General features: G+C 51.9%; 1 protein-coding gene across 5 annotated transcripts in view; it reads left to right on the top strand.

Moving 5' to 3' along the window:
• SULF1 (sulfatase 1) overlaps nucleotides 1–21,532 on the top strand; it is a 168,433-nt gene that overhangs the window by 95,696 nt on the left and 51,205 nt on the right. For 3 of the 5 annotated variants that reach the window (XM_039912645.1, XM_039912644.1, XM_029068599.2), the window contains exon 1: nucleotides 14,675–14,799. The exons of the other annotated variants lie outside the window; for them this stretch is intronic. The gene's annotated coding sequence lies outside the window, so the exon portion shown is untranslated. Of the gene's footprint in view, nucleotides 1–14,674; nucleotides 14,800–21,532 lie in introns of those variants that run through there. 5 annotated transcript variants of the gene reach the window in all.

Below are 21,532 nucleotides of genomic sequence, written 5' to 3'. Positions count from 1 at the left end.
AGGAGTAATGTCATTTCCTATATAGGAGGAGAGTTGTTTTGTATCCACTATGCTGTCATCAGAGGGATGGATGATGACAGCCCAGAGGATACAAAACTCCAGATAGAGAAAATGGTCTCCTCACTTCCTGCTCCCCTTGACAAAGAAAAAAATGGGGGAGGGGGTGGTTTGAGCAATTTGGTCACCGTGTGAAATAGCCCCAGTTAAAATGTCCACAGAGCTCTGTAATAGCCAAACATCAAAAGCCTGGCTTCCATTGAAACGTTTTCCACCTGTGGCGTGTTGAGTGGGTTTGAAATTCCCCTAAATAAGCTGTAATTGCTGCCCTCCCGACCTGAAAGGGAAAGCAGAACAGTGGCCGGCTCCGCCTGCCGCCATTTTCTCTGCCGCCTCAGATCTCCAAAGGGGATGGGTGGGCTGGGGCCGAGCAAGAGAGCGAAGGTGTCGTCGAGGGGGGCGGGAGCGGTCACGTGGGGGACCTCGGCCAGGCGCCGCACGCGACTCGGGGAACGTGGGGCGGCTCGAGGCGAACACGAAGGTGGATGGGCTCCGGGGGAGACACGGTTGCATTCAGGATGGTACATTAGATCGCTGGTTGGGGGGGAAGGGTGGGTATTTTGAGCTTCAGGCTGCCTGATGCTGACTTCAAGTGCTTTCACAGAGAGTTGGCTGAGTCCTGGGAGATTCCTTTAATCAGAGAGAGGAGCCTGGCTCTCAGCACGGAAGGCAAGGTGTCAGCACCCTGAGAGGGAACTGGATGGATGGGCTGAGGCTTCAGGGAGGGAGAGCTGGGGGAAGAGGCTGGGGAGGCAGACCAGCCTCCGCCCTTGTACCGACTGAACAAAATGCTCAGTAGAGGAGCTGAAGGAGGGATTAGCTCTCGGGGGCCGGAGGGATGGTGGGCAGACTGCAGATTTCATTCATTCAGTAGTATTTATTAAGTGCTTACTGTGTGCGCTTGGGAAAGTACAGCAGTAACCCATGACATTCCCTGCCTACGACGAGCTCCCGGTCTTACAGCAATAACCCATGACATTCCCTGCCTAGGATGAGCTGACGGTCTAGAGGGGGAGACAGACATCTAGATGGTAGCGGAGGGGAGGGAAGGAAGGGGCAAAGGAGGAGGAGGGCGGAATGGGGTACCATCTTCCCGGCTGTCCAACAGAGGAAGTACAGACATCTCACCTCACAGCTGACTCAGGGCAGGTGCTCGGAAAACCTCTGACCTCCAAGATATGTGTGCCTTCCGGGATCCGTTTCAGCCCTGTTGCCATGATGGAGTGTGGAAAATTGGAGACTTCCCCTCCTCCTCCCCTCCCCAATGGATAGATTGGTGACAATCAGTCAGTGATATTTATTAATAGAAATAATAATAATAATAATGTTGGTATTTGTTAAGCGCTTACTATGTGCCGAGCACTGTTCTAAGCGCTGGGGTAGACATAGAGGAATCAGGTTGTCCCACGTGGGGCTCACAGTCTTAATCCCCATTTTACAGATGAGGGAACTGAGGCACAGAGAAGTTAAGTGACTTGCCCACAGTCACACAGCCGACAAGTGGCAGAGCTGGGATTCGAACTCATGAGCCCTGACTCCAAAGCCCGTGCTCTTTCCACTGAGCCACGCTGCTTCTCTAATGATGATAAGAAGAAGAAGAATGGTATTTGTTAAGCCCTGTAATGATTATTAACAAATAGTTGTTAAGGGCTTACTGTGTGCCAAGTTCTCTACTAAGTGCCGAGGTAGATGAAAGATGATAACAACGTTGGTATTTGTTAAGCACTTACTATGTGCAGAGCACTGTTCTCAGCGCTGGGGTAGACACAGGAGAATCAGGTTGTCCCACGTGGGGCTCACAGTCTTAATCCCCATTTTACAGATGAGGTAACTGAGGCGCAGAGAAGTGAAGTGACTTGCCCACAGTCACACAGCTGACAAGTGGCAGAGCTGGGATCAGGTCAGACGCAGCCCCCGTCCCACATGGGGCTCACAGTCTAAATTGTTATTGAATCCCCATTTGACAGATGAGGAAACTGAGGCACAGAGTCTACTGAATTGATCTTGGGCAAGTCAGTTCTCTGTGCCTCAGTTACCTCATCTTTAAAATGGGGGTTGAGACCGTGAGCCCCACGTAACTGTGTCCAACCCAATTTGTTTTTATCCACCCCAGCACTTAGTACAGTGCCTCTCACATAGTAAGTGCTTAACAGATACCATCATCATTATTACTGTTATTATTATGTGAAACAACTTATCCAAGATCACGCAACAGGTAAAAAGAGAAGTAGCGTGGCTTAGTGGAAAGAGCATGGGCTTGGGAGTCAGAGGATGTGGGTTCTAATCCCAACTCCGCCACTTGTCTGCTGTGTGACCTCGGGCAAGCCATTTAACTTCTCTGGCACATATTAAGTGCTTTACAAATATTGTCATTATTATTATTTTCTGTACTCCCTCCCTGAATGCGACCTAAGGGCCATTCAGGGGAGCACTGAGGCCCTAACTGAAAGCAGAACCTTAGGTTCTAAGCGCGACAAGGGACTCCGCCTGCAGCTCGCTGAAGCTTTGAAGGAGGTGACGGAACCAAAAAAGACGGGACATGGTGCAGTTAGCCTGTCGTTTCTAAATATTGCATTCAGGAAAGCGGGCAGAAGGCAGCGGGGTGTTTTTCTCTTTTACACATCTGTGAGCTGTGTTTTCTTAGCGAGATTGAGATCCCAACAGGGATAAATCCACAGCTGTTTCCCATCTGCGTCTCGGAACCTCTTGTCGCGTGCAGCCCTTACCTGGGCGGCACCATCAATCAGTAGTATTTATTGAGTGCTTCGTGTGTGCAAAGCACCGTAATAAGCGCTTGGGAGAATACAATGTAACGGATTTGGTAGCCACGTGTCCCGCCCACAAGGAGCTTACAGTCTGGAGCGGGAGACCAACGTTAATATAAGGAAACCACGGATATGTACATGAGTGCTGTGGGGCTCAGGGAGTGGTGTATGAAGAGTGCAAAGCCAAGTGAAAGAATGACACAGGAGGAGAAGAGGAGGAAATGAGGGCTTAGTTGGGGAAGGCCTCTTGGGGATGGGATTTTAATAAGACTTTGAAGGGGGGAGAGTGATAGTCTGTCGGATATGAAGGGGGAGGGAGCTCCGGGCCAGAGGCAAGAGGTGGGCGAAGGGTCGACCGCGAGATGGTTGGGATCGAGGTACAGAAGTAGGTTAGCGTTAGAGGAGCAAAGTGTGCACGTTGGGTTGTAGCAGGAAATCAGGGAGGCGCGCGTGCAAGGAGCCATGGTGATGTAGTCTTTTATTGTCAATAATGAGGAGTTTCTGCTTGATTCTGAGGTGGATGGGCAACCACCATCCAGCTACTCAGATAAGATGATGATCAAGCGATGCCTAAATAATGATTACAATCAATCCGCGGTATTTCTTGAGTGCTTATTGTGTGTAGAGAACTGTACTAAGCACATGGGAGAGTACAGCGTGACTTGATGGATAGAGCACGGGCCTGGGAGTCAGAGGACGTGGGTTTTAATCCCGGCTCTGCCACCTGTCTGCTGTGTGACCGTGGGCAAGCCACTTAGCTTCTCTGTGCCTCAGTTACCTCACCTGTAAAATGGGGATTAAGACTAAGAGCCCCATGTGGGACCACCTGATTACCTTGTATCTACCCCAGCGCTTACAACAGTGCTTGGCACATAGTAAGTCTTTAAAAAATACCATAATCATCATCATTATTATCATTATTATTATTATAATACAACAGAGTTGGTAGCCAAGCTCCCTGCAATCAAGGAGTTTACAGTTGAGAGCCTAGATTATAATGCTGTGAATTTGTACAGCATTTTTTTCCCAGAAGTTCTCGCATTTTATCAATCCATCGATCAATGGTATTTTGTGAGCACTTATGTGCACAGCACTGTACTAAGCACTTGGGAGAGTGAAATACAACAGAATCAGCGGGCATATTCCCTGCCCATAATGAGTCTCATAAAATACCTGTGAGTTAATAATGTTGGTATTTGTTAAGCGCTTACTAGGTGCCGAGCACTGTTCTAAGCGCTGGGGTAGACATAGGGGAATCAGGTTGTCCCACGTGGGGCTCACAGTCTTCATCCCCATTTTACAGATGAGGGAACTGAGGCACAGAGAAGTTAAGTGACTTGCCCACAGTCACACAGCCGACAAGTGGCAGAGCTGGGATTCGAACTCATGAGCCCTGACTCCAAAGCCCGTGCTCTTTCCACTGAGCCACGCTGCTTCTCAGCGTGTTCTCAGAGTTAGGGAGAGGCAGATGTAATCCCCAGTTTTCAGATGAGGAAACAAAGGCACGGAGAGGTTTAGAGGCTTGACCGAGAGCACAGGTTAGGCTGGATTTAGAACCCAGCCCCCTGCTCTTTCCACTAGGCCTAAAAGGACTGCTTTCAATTTGGAACAGAGCAGAATGTCCGGGTGAAAAGAGCATGGGACAGGAACTCTGCCACTTGCTGTGTGTCGTTGATCAAGTCACTTCAATTCTTTCAGCTTTAATCTCCTCATCTATAAAGTGAATATTAAATGCCCATTCTCCCCTTACGACTGTGAGTCCCATGCAGGTCAGGGCCTGTGCCCGATCTGATTGTATTATACCTTCCTCATCCCCTGGCACGTAATAAGCCCGTGACAAACATTATTTTATGATTATTATTAGTCCAGTTATTTGGCCAACAACCAGAATAGTTCGCATAGCTTTGGTGACCAGAATTGGGTGAAAAATTCTAGGCTGTGGAATCCAGTGCCTTTTGCGTGGGTGATCTCAGAGAGGAGGGGCTAGTAAAGCCAACCTTTCCCTCCCCCAACATCCCCCACGGCTTTTGTATTTTCTCCTGCTCAAAGGCTTGCTTTCAGGACCTTTCTGACCACCCGAGTCCCTCCCTCTTCCTCACACCCATCCCATCCTCAACTCCTGCATTTCTGCATCCTAATGGGCTATACCTATTGAATCCCTTTCCTACTTCCAGCTCTTCCCGGGTCAGAGCCCTTAGGGCTGAATTGTTTCACCTCCAGATTTCTGGTGTCCCCTGGGAGTCTGAGAGTTGGCTCACAATAATGATGGCAGTGGTTAAGCGCTTAGTGTGTGCCAAGCACTGTTCTAAGGGCTAAGGTAGATGCAAATCAATGAGGTGGAACTCAGTCCCTGTCCCACATGGGGCTCGGTCCAAATAGGAGAAAGAACAAGTATTCAATTCCCATTTTATAAGTGAGACACTGAACGAAGCAGCATGGCCTAGTAGACAGAGCACGGGTCTGGGAGTCAGAAGGACCCTGGGTTCTAATCTCAGCTCCAACACTTGTCTGCTGTGTGACCCTGGACAAGTATGTTAACTTCTCTGGGCCTCACTTCACTCATCTACAAAATGGGGATTAAGGCACTGAACCCTCTGTGGGACAGGGACTGTGTCCAACCCAATTACTTTGTCTCTACCCCAGAGTTTAATACAGTACCTGGCACATAGGAAGTACTTAACAAATACTGTTGTTAATTATTCTGTTATTTGCTATTGTTTTAATGAGATGTTCATCCCCTTGATTCTATTTATTGCTATGGTTCTTGTCTGTCCGTCTCCCCCACTTCGACTGTAAACCCGTCAAAGGGCAGGGACCGTCTCTATCAGTTACCGATTTGTACATTCCAAGCGCTTAGTACAGTGCTCTGCACATAGTAAGCGCTCAATAAATACTATTGAATGAATGAATGAATGATGGGCAGAGCCAGAACTAGGAACCCAGGTTGGCTGGCAGTAATAATTATGGTTTTTGTTAAGCCCTTGTATGTCAAGCCCTGTTCTAAGCCCTAGTGAGCCCCATGAGGGAAAGAAGGGGTCTGATTGGATTATCTTGTATCTACCCCAATGCTTAGAACAGTGCTTGACCCAGAGTCAGCACTTAACAAATGCCATATTAGAGTAGATACAAGTTCATCAGGTTGTACCCAGTCCGTGACCCACGTAGGACACACACTCTAAATAGGACAGAGAATGGGTATTACATCCCCATTTGACAAATGAGGGAACTGAGGCCCAGAGAAGTTGTGTCTTGCCCAAGATCACATAGTTGCTAAATGGTGTAGCCAGACTTAGAATCCAGGTCCTCTGACTCCCAGGCCTGAGTTCTTTCTATGAATAATAATGTTGGTATTTGTTAAGCACTTACTATGTGCCGAGCACTGTTCTAAGCGCTGGGGTAGATACAGTGTCATCAGGTTGCCCCAAGTGAGGCTCACAGTTAATCCCCAATTTTCCAGATGAGGGAACTGAGGCACAGAGAAGTGAAGTGACTTGCCCACAGTCACACAGCTGCCAAGTGGCAGAGCCGCGATTCAAACCCATGACCTCTGACTCCCAAGCCCGGGCTCTTGCCACTGAACCACACTGCATCTCTAGACCATGCTGATTCTCTAGGTCACAAATCAATCAATCAGTTGTATTTATTGAGCGCGTATTCTGCAGAGCACAGTACTAAGCACTTGGGAGAGTGCAGTACAAGAGAGTCGACAGTAATAATGATAATGGTTTTTGTTAAGCACTTACTATGTTTCAAGCACTGTTCTAAGCGCTGGGATAGATGCAAACTAATCAGGTTGGACACAGTCCCCATCCCACATGGGGCTCGAAGTCTTAATCCCCATTTTACGGATGAGGGGAGTGAGGCCCTCAGAACCCCAGTGTCCGAGGCCCCGCCGGGATGTCCCTCTCCGGGAGCCTCGTACGGACGGCCGCCAACAGCCGCCGGAATCCCCAGGTTTGGGTGGTCGTCCCCCACCCCGAGATCTCCCCCGTGTCAAGGCCCTGGGGTCGGGGCAGGTTGGGGGAAGGCAGAACCGGCGAGATACCAAAGAAGTGGTCCGGTCTGGCCCCCGAGAGGGGAGCCCAAGGGCTGAAAGCTGCTGGTCTGCGGGGTTGAGCGAGGGACCCCTCCCAAAACAAACGGTGGCCACCGGTGAGGGTGTTGGAAAACGTTATTTGAATAGTGGACTCTAATAGTGGACTCTAGCGGCACGAGGGAGCGAGTGCATGCCCAGCCCGGCCCCAAACTGCTCCTCCCTGCAGCAGCAGCAGCAGCAGCGACACGGATTGAAGGCCTGCAAGGAATCCAGGAACCATCCTGGGCGCTTGGGAGACACAAGAGGCCGTGGCCTGGGATCAGGGAGAGGGACGGTTCGGAACACGGGGCCGAAAACTGTGAAATCTCTAGTGGTAAATTCCATGCCGGTTTGGCCCGAGTGCAGCAAAGTCCTAGCGGAACTGGAGATGCTTGGCTAAATTGCCCTCCCACCCCCAGCTGCTGGTGCCTTAGTTGCCTGGCCCCTGCCTCCAGCCCCTCCCCTAGGGGTGGGGGCAACAGCAGCCAGGAACAGCCGGCCTGGGAGTCAGAAGGCCTTGGGTTCTAATCCCGGTTCCACCGCTTGTCTGCTGTGTGACCAGTGGCTTATTTTCTCTGCACCTCAGTTACCTCATCTGGAAAATGGGAATTAAGACTGTGAGCCCCATGTGGGACAGGGACTACGTCCAACTTGATTCGCTTGTATCTACCCCAGGGCCTAGTACAGTGCGTGGCACACAGTAGGTGCTTAAAGATTCCATTAAAAAAAACCCAAAGCTCTCAGGGGACACGTCCAGCCACAGGAGAGGCGGCCAGAGCATCGCCTTTACTGCCCCCCTCTCTCCCTTACCCATATTTCACCTCCTCCCTCTTTCATCTCCCCCGACCTACCTCTGCATACCAGCCTTGCAAGAAATTGCTGTGGTGCCTTTCTTGGGTACTTTGCCAAAACCACTTCCTTTCTCTTCCCCAACCTCTTCCCCCAACCCCTTCCGTGGAACCCCTAGGTAGGAGAGCCAAGCAACCATTCCCAGCTTCCTTTGTAATGAGGTTCGAAGCCTTCCGGTATTCCAGATCCGCTCCCACCCTCCACAGAGAACTTGGTCCCGGCATCTCCAAGCCGAGGTAGATAAGAACCAGGAGTCAGAAGGTCATGGGTTCTGATCCCCGCTTCGCCGCGTGTCTGCTGTGTGACCTTGGGCAAGTCACTTCACTTCTCTGGGCCTCAGTTACCTCATCTATAAAATGGATATCGAGACTGTGAGCCCCACACGGAACAGGGACCGCGTCCAACCTGATTTGCCTGTACCCACCCGGTCCGCGCTCTACGGAAACCACAATCGTTATTATCACTATTATCATTTTACCACCGGTGGCTCCGTTTACGGGCCAACCGTGCATTCGTGCATTTGTTTCCTTTTTCCCAGGTGTTGCCCTGTCAGCAATCTCCCATCAGTGACCCTGTGTGATAGAAAGAAGCGGGTGGTATGGTCCCCATTTTTCAGACGAACCCGGAGACCCAGAGAGGTTGAGCGACTTTCCCAAAGTCACCCAGCAGCGGGCAGTAGCTGAGCGGGGACCGGCACTCGGGTCTCTCCCACGAAGAGGGGGGCTCAGGGAGCGTGGCCGGACGACAGGTTTCGCGGGCTCCCCGCCAGACCCCCCAGGGCCATCGGGGAGGGAGGGCTTTCTGAGCGGCGTGATTTATTGGGAATATCCTCAACTGTTTCGTGACAGGATGACAAGCAGGATCCTCGTTCGGCTGGTTTCGGGTGCCTTGGGACTGGACGTATCGTTTGTCCCTGTAAAAATAAAAAGGCAACAAGAGCCGTGCAGTTCGCGGGAATGCAACCGGGAGGGGAGGAAAAGTGAATGTATGTGTCCAGCTGGGCCGTTCCCCATAGGCCGGCTGCCGGATGAACGTGGTCAGGCAAATGATCGTCTCTCTTCGGCAAGCCCTGCTTTGACCACGTGAGACACCGGAGGCCGTACAGGGAGAACGTACTCGAAGAGGGCCTTCTTCGGGACCAGACCGTCCACTGGGCTGGGGGACCCGTCCGTCCTTCCGTCCGTCATTCAGGCCCTATAGTTTCAAGCCATAACGCGGTCCCCTTTGTCCCTGTTTAACGCGAGATGCTGACTTCTGAGCTCTTGGCTTCTTTTCAGTCCTTCCAAGCACTGGATGGTTTCCCGCAAAATATTCCCGGACTGAAATGGAGCAGGGTCCGAAGATGGGCAGTCAGCAGATTGTGAGAACTCATCCATCGCTCGAGGGGGGGGGGGGGTGTCTTGCAGTTTGAAGTATTTCCTGTAGCCTCCCCATCCCCCCACCTTGGGCAGCCCCGGCCCCCAGAGGGCCCCGGGCTTTTGGGCTCATCAGCTCCCGCCACCTCCTCCCGCGGAGGCCTCGTGCTCCACACCCCTTTCTGGCTGGCCGGTTCCTGGGAAAGCAAAACCGAGAGCCCCGAAGGGCCTTAAGTCTCCAGCTCCCCCGGCCCGGTCGGCCTTCGTTTCGGCCTTCGGGTCTGCTTTGTCCTCTTGTTTCCAAGCCCGAAAAGCAAGTGGTTTCCCTCTTTTATTTTAATGGTTCTCAAACAAAAAGGCGTCGTGGCGAGCTTTCTGGGCGGCAGATAGGTGTTTCTGTTTAATGAGGTTTTTATTATACCGCTTTGGTTTCTTTGAAAAGAAATTACAAACCGCAAGGCTGAAAGAAACAATAACCGGCAGGGGTGGGGGGAGATCTGGGCAGAGCGGAGGCGACGCGCAGTCCAGACCTGGGCTTGAAATCCACCTCATCTCCCCCCCCCCCCCCCCCAGCACCCCCCATCCCACGCCCTTCCACCTTCCTCCTGTGGAGTCTGAGGAATCCTGCGGGCGTGGATGCCCCCTGTGGGAAGGGAGGAATGGACAGAGATAGGGATCGGGCAGAACTGCCATCCTTGCAAGGGAGGAGGGTGGCGAGTTCAGTCTAGACAAAGATGAGTGAAGTGCAGGTTTATGAAAGCTGGCCGGTCGCTATGGAAACTAATTGGCACTAATAAGTAACGGGGCATTTTGAACTGTGGGAACAGGACCGGCGGGACGATTTTTCTAACGCCAGGTTACTTACCCCAGGCCCGGCATGTTGGCATCTCCGGGAGGGGCAGGTGGGCCCGGTTCTGCCCAGGCTCATCCGAGAGCACCCGGTCGGGCCCCTGCTCGGCTTCTCGTCCTCCCCGACTCCCCCTCCCACGCCCCAACCACGCTGGGGGCTGCCATCGATGGAGCCGGTGTGGAGGTGGGAGGATTCCGTCTCCAAGCGGAACGGTGGCGATGGCGCTTTCGGTGAGGAAGGAGGAAAGTGTGTATTTGAGCCTATGAATTAGAAGCTGCTATAAAGAGCTGGTGGGTATGTACCGGGGGTCTCGGACTCTGTGTGAGGAAGCGCTATATTGTGTCAGAGGTTGAGACAAGACGTCGGGACTTGTAGGGTTGCGTGGGCCATGCGTCAGAAAAAGGTTCCAATCGCAGCTCCGCCACTTGTCTGCTGTGCTAGCTTGGGCAAGTCACTTGACTTCTCTGTGCCTCAGTTATCTCATCTATAAAACGGGGATCGAGACCGCGAGCCCCACGTGGGACAGGATTTTGTCCGACCTGATTTGCTCGTACCCACCCCAGCCCTTAGTACAGTGCCTGGCCTGTAGTAAACACGTGACAAATAGCATTATTGTTATTACTAGGAGAATTGCTCCCAGCCAGAGGGAGAGGCCACTTCGGAGAGCAGTGAGGGGGGCAGTGGAAAGGATTGTTAGGTCCGGGGGATCTCTCTGGGAGAGCGCAGAGGACTGTCCCTAACCCGATGCCGGGGAGAAGTTCTAATCAACACCCGTGCCACTTCTTCGGTTTCGAAACTCAACGGACGGTTAAAGAGCACGCAGCCTGCTTTAATAACGTCTCTCGGGGCTTCCAAACCTGGCAAGGTTATGGAAGTCCAGACTCTTTCCAGACCTCAGTCTGGTCGGATGAAAAAAAAAAAACAAAGCCCAAAGGCCTCGCAGCAATAATTAGCACGGTTCACGCCATGCCCGTTGCCCCGTGTTTCTCTGGGTTGATGAGTAGCGTTTCAGCGGCTCCGCAGCCTGAAACGCTGACTGTATAAATCGCTTCTGGGAAGCGTTTGAACAGATGCACACGAGGCTCCGGTGCTGTATTTTCCCTCTACAGGTCCACTCTGGTAACTACCAACTGGACCCAAGTTACAGCTTTAATAATAATAAGAAGAAGAATTATAGTACTTGTTTAGTGCTAATTATGTGCCAAGCGCTGTTCTAAGCGCTGGAGTAGATACAAATCATTTAGGTTGGACACAGTCCCTGTCCCACGTGGGTTTCAACACTCCTAATCTCCACTTTACAGATGAGGTAAATGAGGCCCAGAGAAGGTAAGTGGTTTGCCCAAATTCACACAGAAGACTTGTGGCGGAGCCAGGAATAGAACTCAAGTCCTTTTGAGTCCCAGGCCCGTGCTCTATCCGTTAAGCCACAGTGCTCCTCACTAGCTTTCTAGTCCTGCATCTCATAGAATATGAAATATGAAAACTGTAAACTCGTTATGGGCAGGGAACATATCTGCTCATTCTGGTTGTATTGCCCTCTCCCAAGCACTTAATACAGTGCTCTGCATATAGTAAGCACTCAATAAATACCGTTGATTGATTGATTGAATAGTACCAGAACTTAGAAATGGCACGTGCAGGTTATTTAAAATCAAGTCAGACCACCATTCCTAGATTCTAAACAATGCCCGGCCTGTTGGTTGAAGGGCTCAGTTTACTTCCACAGATCTTTCTCCTTGGGATTTTAGCACTGGAGGCAAGTTGGTAAGGACATTCCCAAGTGTTTCTATTTTAGCTTTCCCCTTTTCAGATCAAAGAAATTCAGAAGATAATAATAATGATGGTATTCGGTAAGCGCTTACTATGTGCCAAGCATTGTTCTAAAGAGCTGGGGTAGTTACGATGTAGCCAGTTTGTCCCACTGGCTCACTGTCTTAATCCCCATTTTACAGATGAGGTCACTGAGGCACAGAGAAGTTAAGTGGCTTGCCCAAGGTCACACAGCAGACAAGTGGTGGAGCTGGGATTAGAACCCGCGTCCTCTGACTTCCAAGCCTGCGCTCTTTCTACTAAGCCAAGCTGATGAGAAATGATGGCGCGACTGTGGATTGCAGACCCTGCAGTAGTTAAAATTGGCAGTTTCTGCCCGCCCCCCTCCACAACTCCACCTGCCGTTTTCTCCTGCCGTTTCTGTTGTACTCTCCCAAGTGCTTAGTACAGTGCTGTGCACATAGCAAGCACTCAGTAAATACCAGAAGCAGGGTGGCTTAGTGGATAGAGCACAAGCCTAGGACTCCGAGACCTGGGTTCTTACCCGGGCTCCACTTCATGTCTGATGTGTGACCTTGGTCAAGTCACTTCACTTCTCTGTGCCTCACTTACCTCATCTGTAAAATGGGGATAAGACTGTGAGCTCCTCGTGGGACAGGATTGGGTCCAAACTGATTAACTTGTCCTGGATTAACATGCATCTACCCCAGCGTTTAGAACAGTGCTTGGGACATAGCGCTTAATAAGCACCATAATTATTGTTACCATTGATTGATTGATTGATTTAGAACCTTGTAGGAATAAGGGAACGTTTTGCAGCCCTTAGCGGGGCAGTAGCACAGCGTTTGGCATACAGTCGGTGCCTAACAAATGCCCAATTTATTATTCCCCTCCCGAGCGGCCCAACAGCTCATACATCTGTAGAGATGCGGGTTCGAATCAGACCCCGGACCGATCAGACTCTGACATTTCCAAGAGAAACTGAGAAAGAGTTGAGCGAACCCCGTGGATGGTGTCTGGGCGATTAGCTAGACGCCAATAAAAATAATTCATGGCAGAAGGGCGGCGCTCTCAGAACGTCTTTCGGAAAAGCTGTCTGTAAAAAAGAAGCGACATTCTTATTTTTCTGTTTTCTTAAACGGGGCCGCTTCGGGCCCGGGGACAATGAGAGCTCTTGTGCGGCTGTCCCCCTCCCCCTCCCCCCCTCTCCTTCCCCATCACCCCTCTTTTCCTTCTCCTCCTCCTTCCCCCACCCCCCAAAAGTCAATCGCCGGGCTTTGGGATTTCAAAATGCAGATGTCACCTTTCAGGGCTAATGACTCCTCCAGGGCCACTTGATGGGGTCTTTTCATCTCCTCCGGAGCAAAGTGCCTGGCGAGGGTTGGGGGGAGGGGTGGCCCACGATAGCAACAATTAAGGTATTTGTGAAGCGCGTACTCTTGTGCCAAGCACTGTCCTGAGCCCCGGGATGGACCCAGGCAAATCGGGATGGATCCAGTCCCTGTCCCACGTGGGGCTCCCAGTCTTCATCCCCATTTTCCAGATGAGGGAACTGAGGCCCAGAGAAGTGACTCGTCCAAGGTCACCCAGCAGACAAGTGGCGGGAAGCAGCGTGGCTTAGTGGAGAGAGCCCGGGCTTGGGAGTCTGAGGTCATGGGTCTAATCCCGATTCTGCCCCTTGTCAGCTGTGTGACCATGGGCAAATCACTTCTCTGGGCCTCAGGAACCTCATCTGGAAAATGGGGATGAAGGCTGTGAGCCCTACTCGGGACAACCTGTTATACTTATATCTACCCCAACGCGTAGAACAGTGCTTGGCACATAGTAAGCGCTTAACAAGTACCAACATCATTATTCTGTCTGCAGGGCCCTGCCCTCTCCTCTGGGCCTGGCATATAGTAGAAGCATATAAAGAATATAAAGAAGCAGCGTGGCTCAGTGGAAAGAGCATGGGCCTGGGAGTCAGAGGTCATGGGTTCAAATCCCAGCTCTGCTGCTTGTTAGCTGTGTGACTGTGGGCAAGTCACTTAACTTCTCTGTGCCTCAGTGGCTCCATCTGTAAAATGGGGATTAAGACTGAGCGCCCCACACGGGACAACCTGATCACCTCGTATCCTCCCCAGGACTGAGAACAGTGCTTTACACTTAGTAAGCACTTAAATGCCATTATTATTATTATTATAGTGAGTGCCTGTGAACCCGTTATTGGACAGGGATTGTCCCGGTGCATTGCGTATTCCAAGCGCTCAATACAGTGCTCTGCACATAGTAAGCGCTCAATTGCATGAATGGCATGATCATTCATTAGAGAAGCAGCGTGGGTCAGTGCCCGGGCTTGGGAGTCAGAGGTCGTGGGTTCTAATCCCGGCTCCTCCGCTTGTCAGCTGTGCGACCTTGGGCAAGTCGCTTCACTTCTCTGTGCCTCAGTTCCCTCATCTTGTAAAATGGGGATGAAGACTGGGAGCCCCACGTGGGACCACCCGATCACCTCGCGTCTCCCCCGGCGCTGAGAACGGTGCTTGGCCCATAGTAAGCGCTGAACAAAGGCCATAATTATTATATAGCGAGCGCCTCCGCGCCCGTTATTGGGCAGGGACTGTCTCTATCTGTGGCCGCATTGTACGTTCCTAGCGCTCAGGACGGTGCTGCGCACAGAGTAAGCGCCCAACTGACGGAAGGGCACGATCAGGCATTATTATGAGGACGGGCTGCCGTCAGAGGTTTTTCCTCTTTGGTCCCGGGCTGGCGGGGCGCCTTTCGCGGGGGGTCTGGGGGAGGAGACCCTCCCCCTGGCCCGGGTCCCCCCCCTCCCAACCCGGGCCGGTCCCTCCCCCCATCTTATCTGCGGCACCGCCCACCCTTCCCTTAAAGCCGGCCGCTTCCCCCGCCGCCGGCTCAGCTCGGGTTACCCGGCCGGAGGGCTCCATCCCACCTCCCTCCGGACCCTGCGGGTCCGGCCTCGACCCTGCACCGACCCCCACCCACGCCCCCCCACCCCCGGGACCGGCCTTCGAGGGGCGGGGGGCCTCCTCGGGCCAGCGAGGTCGGAGGAGGGACCCAGGAGAGCCGGCCATCCAGGTAGGGCCTGGAATTAAAAAGGATAACACTCGTTCTAGGGGGGAGCGCTTACTGCGGGCCAGGCACTGTGCGAAGCGCTGGGGTGGGTACAGACCCGATTGGGTGGGCAGAAGGGGGGGAGAGGCAGCCGGTCCAGGAGGCTGGTCCCCGGACGGTCGGACGGGACGGTGGTCAGTGGCAACCCAAAGACCCCCTCCCCGCGGCTTCGGCCAGTCCCGAACCGGTGGCCACCTCCGGGAGGGCTGCACCCCGGGGAGGGAGAAGATGCGGGCCTGGGGGGACGGGGGTCCCTAGGAGAAGGGGGACGGGCCCGCACGCTCGGGATGGGGCAGGATCGGTGGCGGGGGGCGGGGGGGGGGGTTCAGCGAAGCCCCCCTCCCCAGCCGCGGAGGGGCTCATTTGCACATCTGTCGGGGAAAGTTTTACAAGTCATTGGAAACTAAGTAGCATCTCTGTCATGGATCATTAAAGTCGCGGTATTTATGGATGTAGAATGGTCCCTCTGAAGTGTTAATTAAATGTAAATAGATTTTAATGCTTGGAATTGGTCGAAGGCAAAAAGAGAGAGAGGTAATTGTAAACGCGTCGTCCAAATGACCTGGGCAGAACGATTGTGATGATGATGATGATGATTTTTTTTTTTAACATCGTCTTCTCATCTGCACAAAAGCTCCCCAGACCGAGGCTTCCGGTGTGTGCTTGAAATCGGATTTTCTTCCAATAGTGAGGGGGCACTGAAAGATGAGATGTTTGTTCTCAAGGCGGCCCCTTTCTGGAGTAAGATGTTTTAATGACATTTATTTTGCCGCTCTTAAAAGTACTCCGGTCTCCAGCAGCTCTCCCCCGTGGGGCCGGGGAAATATTACTTTCTCTCACTTGGAAGGGAAGCCGTTCTGTGCCCTCGCCCTTTGCAGGTGAGAGACCCTATAAATAAGAATGTATATGACCCGTGCGGAATTCAGACACGTTTCGCACAGTCGAGTAACAGGATATTTGCCCGGTGCCTGGTCATTTTGGGTCTGCGACTGACCCCACGGGAGCCTAAACGAGTTACGTTCTACTTGCACCGACGCTCTGTCCCAGACTTTGTGTTTTTGTTTTTGTTTTTCTTTTTTTTTTTTAAAAAAAAAAGAAGCTGGCTCGGTGTTTGGCTGTCTTACAGAGAGTCTCAATTTGTGTTCACAAGCCTGCCCCTCTAGGAGAGAGTTCCCTGCAAATGGCCAGACCACAGCTTCAAAGGCTGTTGGGTCTCTCAAACTATTCCATAAACCTAGCCGGAGTGAAGTTCGCAGTCTCGGAATCCCAATCATTACATTTGGGATTTGTAATGGAACGAGCCGTGTGTGTGTTGTGTGTGTTTTTGTGTGTGTGTGTTTAAATTTAAGACTAGCTGCGAGACAGGGTCAAAAAAGAAAACAAAACCTGAAAACAGCGTTGGATCTGCCTGGGGGATACAGTCCTTATTATCCGTTGTGTTTTTCCCAGCAGCAGAAAAAAGCGAAGTCCTTCAGCGAGACTGGTTTTCCTCCAGGAGCTGTGGCTTAGCAGCATTGTTTGCTGGAAGAGGCCGTAGAAAGTCCGAGGAATGTGGGGGTGGGGTGGAGGGGGGGGAGGGGAGCAGAGGAGGGAACTGCTCAACCTGGACTCCCGGTGGTCTTGTCCAGGGGAGTCCTCCCTGCCCCCTGCCACTTCAGCTGGGCCTGCAGCTCAGATCTTCCTGAAGATCCACGGGGTGGAGAAGGAAGGGGGTGAGACAGAAAAGAACCCCTTGAGGAGGCGAGGTGACTCTCCGTTTAAAAGGCGGTGGCCCCGAGAGGGACCGCCGTCACGCCATTCTCCTTTCCAGGAGGCCACCGTGCAGACAGGTTTATGGAGACTCGGGCACATCGCACATCTCAGTTTGACGGCTGACAGCCCCGGGCCCGGGTCTCACACATGAAGTTCTCATCAGCGTCCAAGCAGCTGGAGAAGTGCTCAGTGCACTGGCCGTCCCCTCCCTCCCCCCCCCCCAACCCGCCCCCGGCACAGTTGAAAACAATCTGGAAAAAAGAACGGGGCCGCCTCGTCGACCTATCCGGGTCGATACCCAGAGGTAGGTTAGGTGAGGGACCCTCGAGGCCAGAGACAGGCCGAGCTTCGTTTTGCAGGAATGGCGAGGCGCTGTGGTCGTCCCCCGGATTCGGCTCTGGCCTTCGGGGCCGGGCACTTGGACTGATCGCGGTGGCCATCTGGACTGGGTACCCGTGTCAAGGGCGTTAGAAAGGCCTCCCCGCTCGGCCAGATCCAACACGGCAAGAAACATTCCAGGGGCGTCCTCCTTCTCCCCGTGTCGTTCCTGCCGCGGCTTGATCGAGAAGCGGAAAACTCAGGGCCGCGTACCGGAGTTGGCCTTAGTTACAGCTCAGCCTGAGGATCGGGGATCTTTGGTCTCTTTCTATTTTGGATTAGGGTGTATTACAGATTAAGGGCGCACGCTGGTCAGCGCTGCGGGCAAATGCAGGGTAATCAAGTCTGACCCCTCCCTGTCCAAGAGGGCGGGAGGGAGAGTTGGGAGAAGAAAGGGCAGAGGTGGAATTTTGGTTTGGGGCATCATTCTATGCATTCCTTTCCCGCCAACTCTTCTCTGGCTTGCAGACTCAAAGGGAGAGAGAAAGGAGGCAAAATTTGGTCAATTTATGTCCCTGGTGAGACTGCAGGGTGAACAGGTGGGAGAAACCCTGTCAGGCTTGCGGGGTATCTGAAGATCTAAGAGAAGCAGTGTGGCTTAGTGTATAAGGCATGAGCCTGGGAGCCAGAGAACCTGGGTTCTAATCCCTGCAAAGCCACTTGTTTGCTGAGGGACCTGGGGCAAATCACATAACTTCTGTGCCTCAGTGTCCACAACTGTAAATGGAGATTCAATCCCTGTTCTTTTTCTCTCCTACTTAGACTGTGAGTCCCACGTGGGACAGGGACCGTGTCTGAACTGTTTTACTTGAATCCACCCCTGTGCTTAGAACAGCGCTTGACACTTAGTAAGCTCGTAACAATACCATTTTTATATTTTAAAAAAGCACTGGCGCAGCTAAAAGATAATGAGGTCAACCATAAAATCTGGTCCATGTGAGTCTCACAGTCTAAGTAGAAGGGAAAACATATTTCATCCCCATTTTATAGATGACGAAGCAGGGGCCCAGGGTATAACAGCAGGCAAATAGCAAAGCTGGAATTAGAAGTCAGGTGCTCTTACTTCCAGGCTCATGCTCTTTCCTCTAGACCTTACTGAGCATCTACTGAGTGCCAGGCACTGCCTTAAGCACTAGGAAAAGTGCATAAACACTAAGCACTAGGGAAAGTGCAAAGCACCAGTTTCCTGCCCACAAGGAACTTCCACTCTAAAATGGGGGGTAAACAGAAAGACGTAATTAGTTCCAAGTAGCCCGAGCAGCAGGAAAAACAAGGGTCAGGTAGGAAATAGAGCAAATAATGAAAATGTCAGTATAAACCATGGAATGCACCTGCGCATGGGGAAATGGTGCTGGCCTCGCCTGTGCCCAGGGCACAGGAGCTGATCAGGATGAAAGAGTTCTAGAGGTCATTTGCCCCAATACCTACTGTGAACAGGGCACTGTACTGGGTGCCTGGTGTGGACCAGGGGCTGAACTGAGCACCTGCTGTGGGTGAGAGGCTGTACTGGTAGCCTGTGGATGGGAGGCTGTACTGGTCACCTGCAGTGGGTGGGAGGCTGACGGGGAGCTTTCTGTGAATGGAAAGCTGTACTGGGTGCCCGTTGTGGGCCGGAGGCTATCCTGGGCTCCTGCTGTGGGTTGGGACTTGTGAGAATACAGTGCAATCAGGCAGGCCTAGCCTTGGCAGGTGTTGAGGGCTTCTTGCTGACCAGAAGGGTCAGGGAGGAAAAAAACACATTTCTTTGAGCAACTGCTCTCATTCTTGATGGGAAACATTTGCATGAAGCTTTTCAAGCACCCAGTACAATGGATCTGCCCCAAGTAAAAAGGCTCAGTAGGTACCAGTGAGGGTTATGATGGTAGAGACGGAAAGGGCATTGCATTTGGGTGTTTCTCGGACTGAGGATTGGTTAAGCTCCTCCCCCTTCTGCTCTCACCCCTAATCTTTCTCCCTCCTATCTCCCTCTTGCCGCCTTGACAATTTCACAGTGAGCACTGTAAGCCTGGTCCATTGAGAGCTCACTGGTTGCAGCAGATAAATGACTGTCATAATCGTATTTGTGGCAGCTGTTAAGTGCTTATTTGTGCCAAGCACTGGGGAAGAGAACCAGGTCCCACATGGAGCTCACAGTTTAAGTAGAAGGGAAAACAGGTCTTGAATTCCCATTTTGCAGGTGAGGGGGCTGCCTAAGTCCTTGGACTCCCAACCCCATGCTCTTTCCACTACGCCACACTGCTGCTCTTGGCCATTGATGTTGGGAAATGAAAGCAATGACTTCAGATCGGTGGATGCGGTGATAGTTCCTGGTGAGACATCGTCTTGAGAATATCCTGTCTGGATTCCTCCTCTTCCAGGATTGCTTTTCCTCTGGACCTCAGTCTTGAAGGGATTGTGTTTGTGTCTTCAGTGGACCTGTGACATCTGTGGGCCACTAACCCCCAGCTAGAATACAATTCAGTCAACAGTCGTATTTATTGAGCACTTGCTGTGTGCAGAGCACTGTACGGGAAGCAGCGTGGCGCAGTGGAAAGAGCACGGGCTTTGGAGTCAGGGCTCATGAGTTCGAATCCCAGCTCTGCCACTTGTCGGCTGTGTGACTGTGGGCAAGTCACTTAACTTCTCTGTGCCTCAGTTCCCTCATCTGTAAAATGGGGATTAAGACTGTGAGCCCCACGTGGGACGACCTGATTCCCCTGTGTCTACCCCAGCGCTTAGAACAGTGCTCTGCACATAGTAAGCGCTTAACAAATACCAACATTATTATTATTATTATTATTACTAAGTGCTTGGAGAGTAAAGTACAACAGTTAATAGACATATTCCCTGCCCACAAAGACCTTACAGTCTAGAGGGGGAGACATAGTAACATAAATAATTTATAATATTTAAAGATATATACATAAACCAGGGGCAAGGATTATTGGATGTACTGTACTAGGCACTAGGGAGAGTACAATAACGGTAGTTGGTAGACAAGTTTCCTGCTGCCCACAGTGAGCTTACAGTCTAGAGGGGGAGACAGACATTAACATAAATATATATATTCAGATATGTACATAAGTTCTGTTGGACTAAGGGAGTGATGAATAAGGGAGAAATCCAAGTGCAAGGACATTGCGAAAGGGCGTGGGAGAAGAGGAAATGAGAGCTTAATTAGGGAAGGCCTCTTGGAGGAGATGTGCCTTCAATAAGGCTTTGAAGGTAGGGAGAGTAATTGGTGGTTATGAAGAGAGAGGGCATTCCAGGCCAGAGGCAGGACTTGGGCAAGAGTCAGCTTTGGGATAGACAAGATCCAAGTGCAGTGAGTAGGTTGGCATTCGAGAAGCGCATTAGTATGTGGGCTGGGTTGTGGTAGGAGACCACTGAGGTGAGGTAGGAGGGGGCACAGTGATGGAGTGCCTTAAAGCCAAAGATGAGGAGTTTCCATTTGATGTGGGGGCGGATGGGCAACCTCTGGAGGTTTCTTGAGGAGTGGGGAAACAGGGACTGAACATTTTTGAAGAAAAAATAACCCGAGCAGCAGAGTGAAGTATGGACTAGAGTTGGGAGAGACAGAGGAGGCTGGGAGGTCAGCAAGGAGACTGATACAGCAATCGAGGCAGGATAGGATTAATACTTGGATTAATATGGTAGCAGTTTGGCTGGAGCGGGAAGGGCCCATTTTAGCAATATTGTGAAAGTCGCACTGACAGGAACTAGTGACAGATTCTGTAACATTTATTCAATCGTATTTATTGTGTGCTTACTGTGTGCAGAGCACTGTACTAAGCGCTTGGGAGAGTACAATCTAAGAAGTTGGTAGACGCGTTCCCTGCCTATAACAAGCTTAGAGTCAACAGCTTCTCTGAAAGAAGACCTGTGCCTCTCAACTCCCACCCAATTCGTTGACATCAGCAGCCGGCCCAGGGCTGACCTGCCATCCAGTGGTCCACCCGTGAACCCGGCCCGGTCACGACAGGACAAACCTCCCGGCCTGTGGCCGCCGGGACTTTGTCTCTGAGACTCTGCTCCCGGTTGGATCAGAGGCTCTCGCCCGCCTTGGGGGACTCAGGATGTCTGGACCAGAAGGGGCTGTGGCGACCCGAACCCCTCCGGACCCAGCTGGGTGTCGGCTGCCTCTGGCCGTCACCCCGCCATGCTTTGAAATGGACCTGGTGGGTCTGGAAAAGCCTCCCCCTTTCTCCCAGGCACTGGAACCAGATAAGAGGAACACCCCGGCAGGATCTCACTTTTTCCCCTCGTGTGCAGGAATTGAGCAGGGGGGCTGATGAGAAGAAGCCCTTAAGTAGTTTGACAGGGTTCCATCCTCAGAGGGGGTTGGGTCCCACTCAAGTTTTGGATGAAGAACTCAACCCGTTCTCATTTTGGTCTTTTTTTTTTTATGCTATTTGTTTAGCACTTACTATGTGTCAGGCACTGTACTAAGCATTGGGGTACACACAAGATAATTGGGTTGAACACAGTTCCCGTCCCACATTGGGCTTACACTCTCAATCTCCATTTTGTAAATGAGGGAATTGAGGCACAGTGAGGGGAAGTGACTTGCCCAAGGTCACACGGCAGA

This window comes from Ornithorhynchus anatinus, chromosome 7 (assembly GCF_004115215.2).
Source record: "Ornithorhynchus anatinus isolate Pmale09 chromosome 7, mOrnAna1.pri.v4, whole genome shotgun sequence".
Taxonomy (NCBI): domain Eukaryota; kingdom Metazoa; phylum Chordata; class Mammalia; order Monotremata; family Ornithorhynchidae; genus Ornithorhynchus; species Ornithorhynchus anatinus.
Note: the sequence above shows the minus strand (reverse complement) of the source record. Positions and strands in the feature narration are given on the sequence as shown.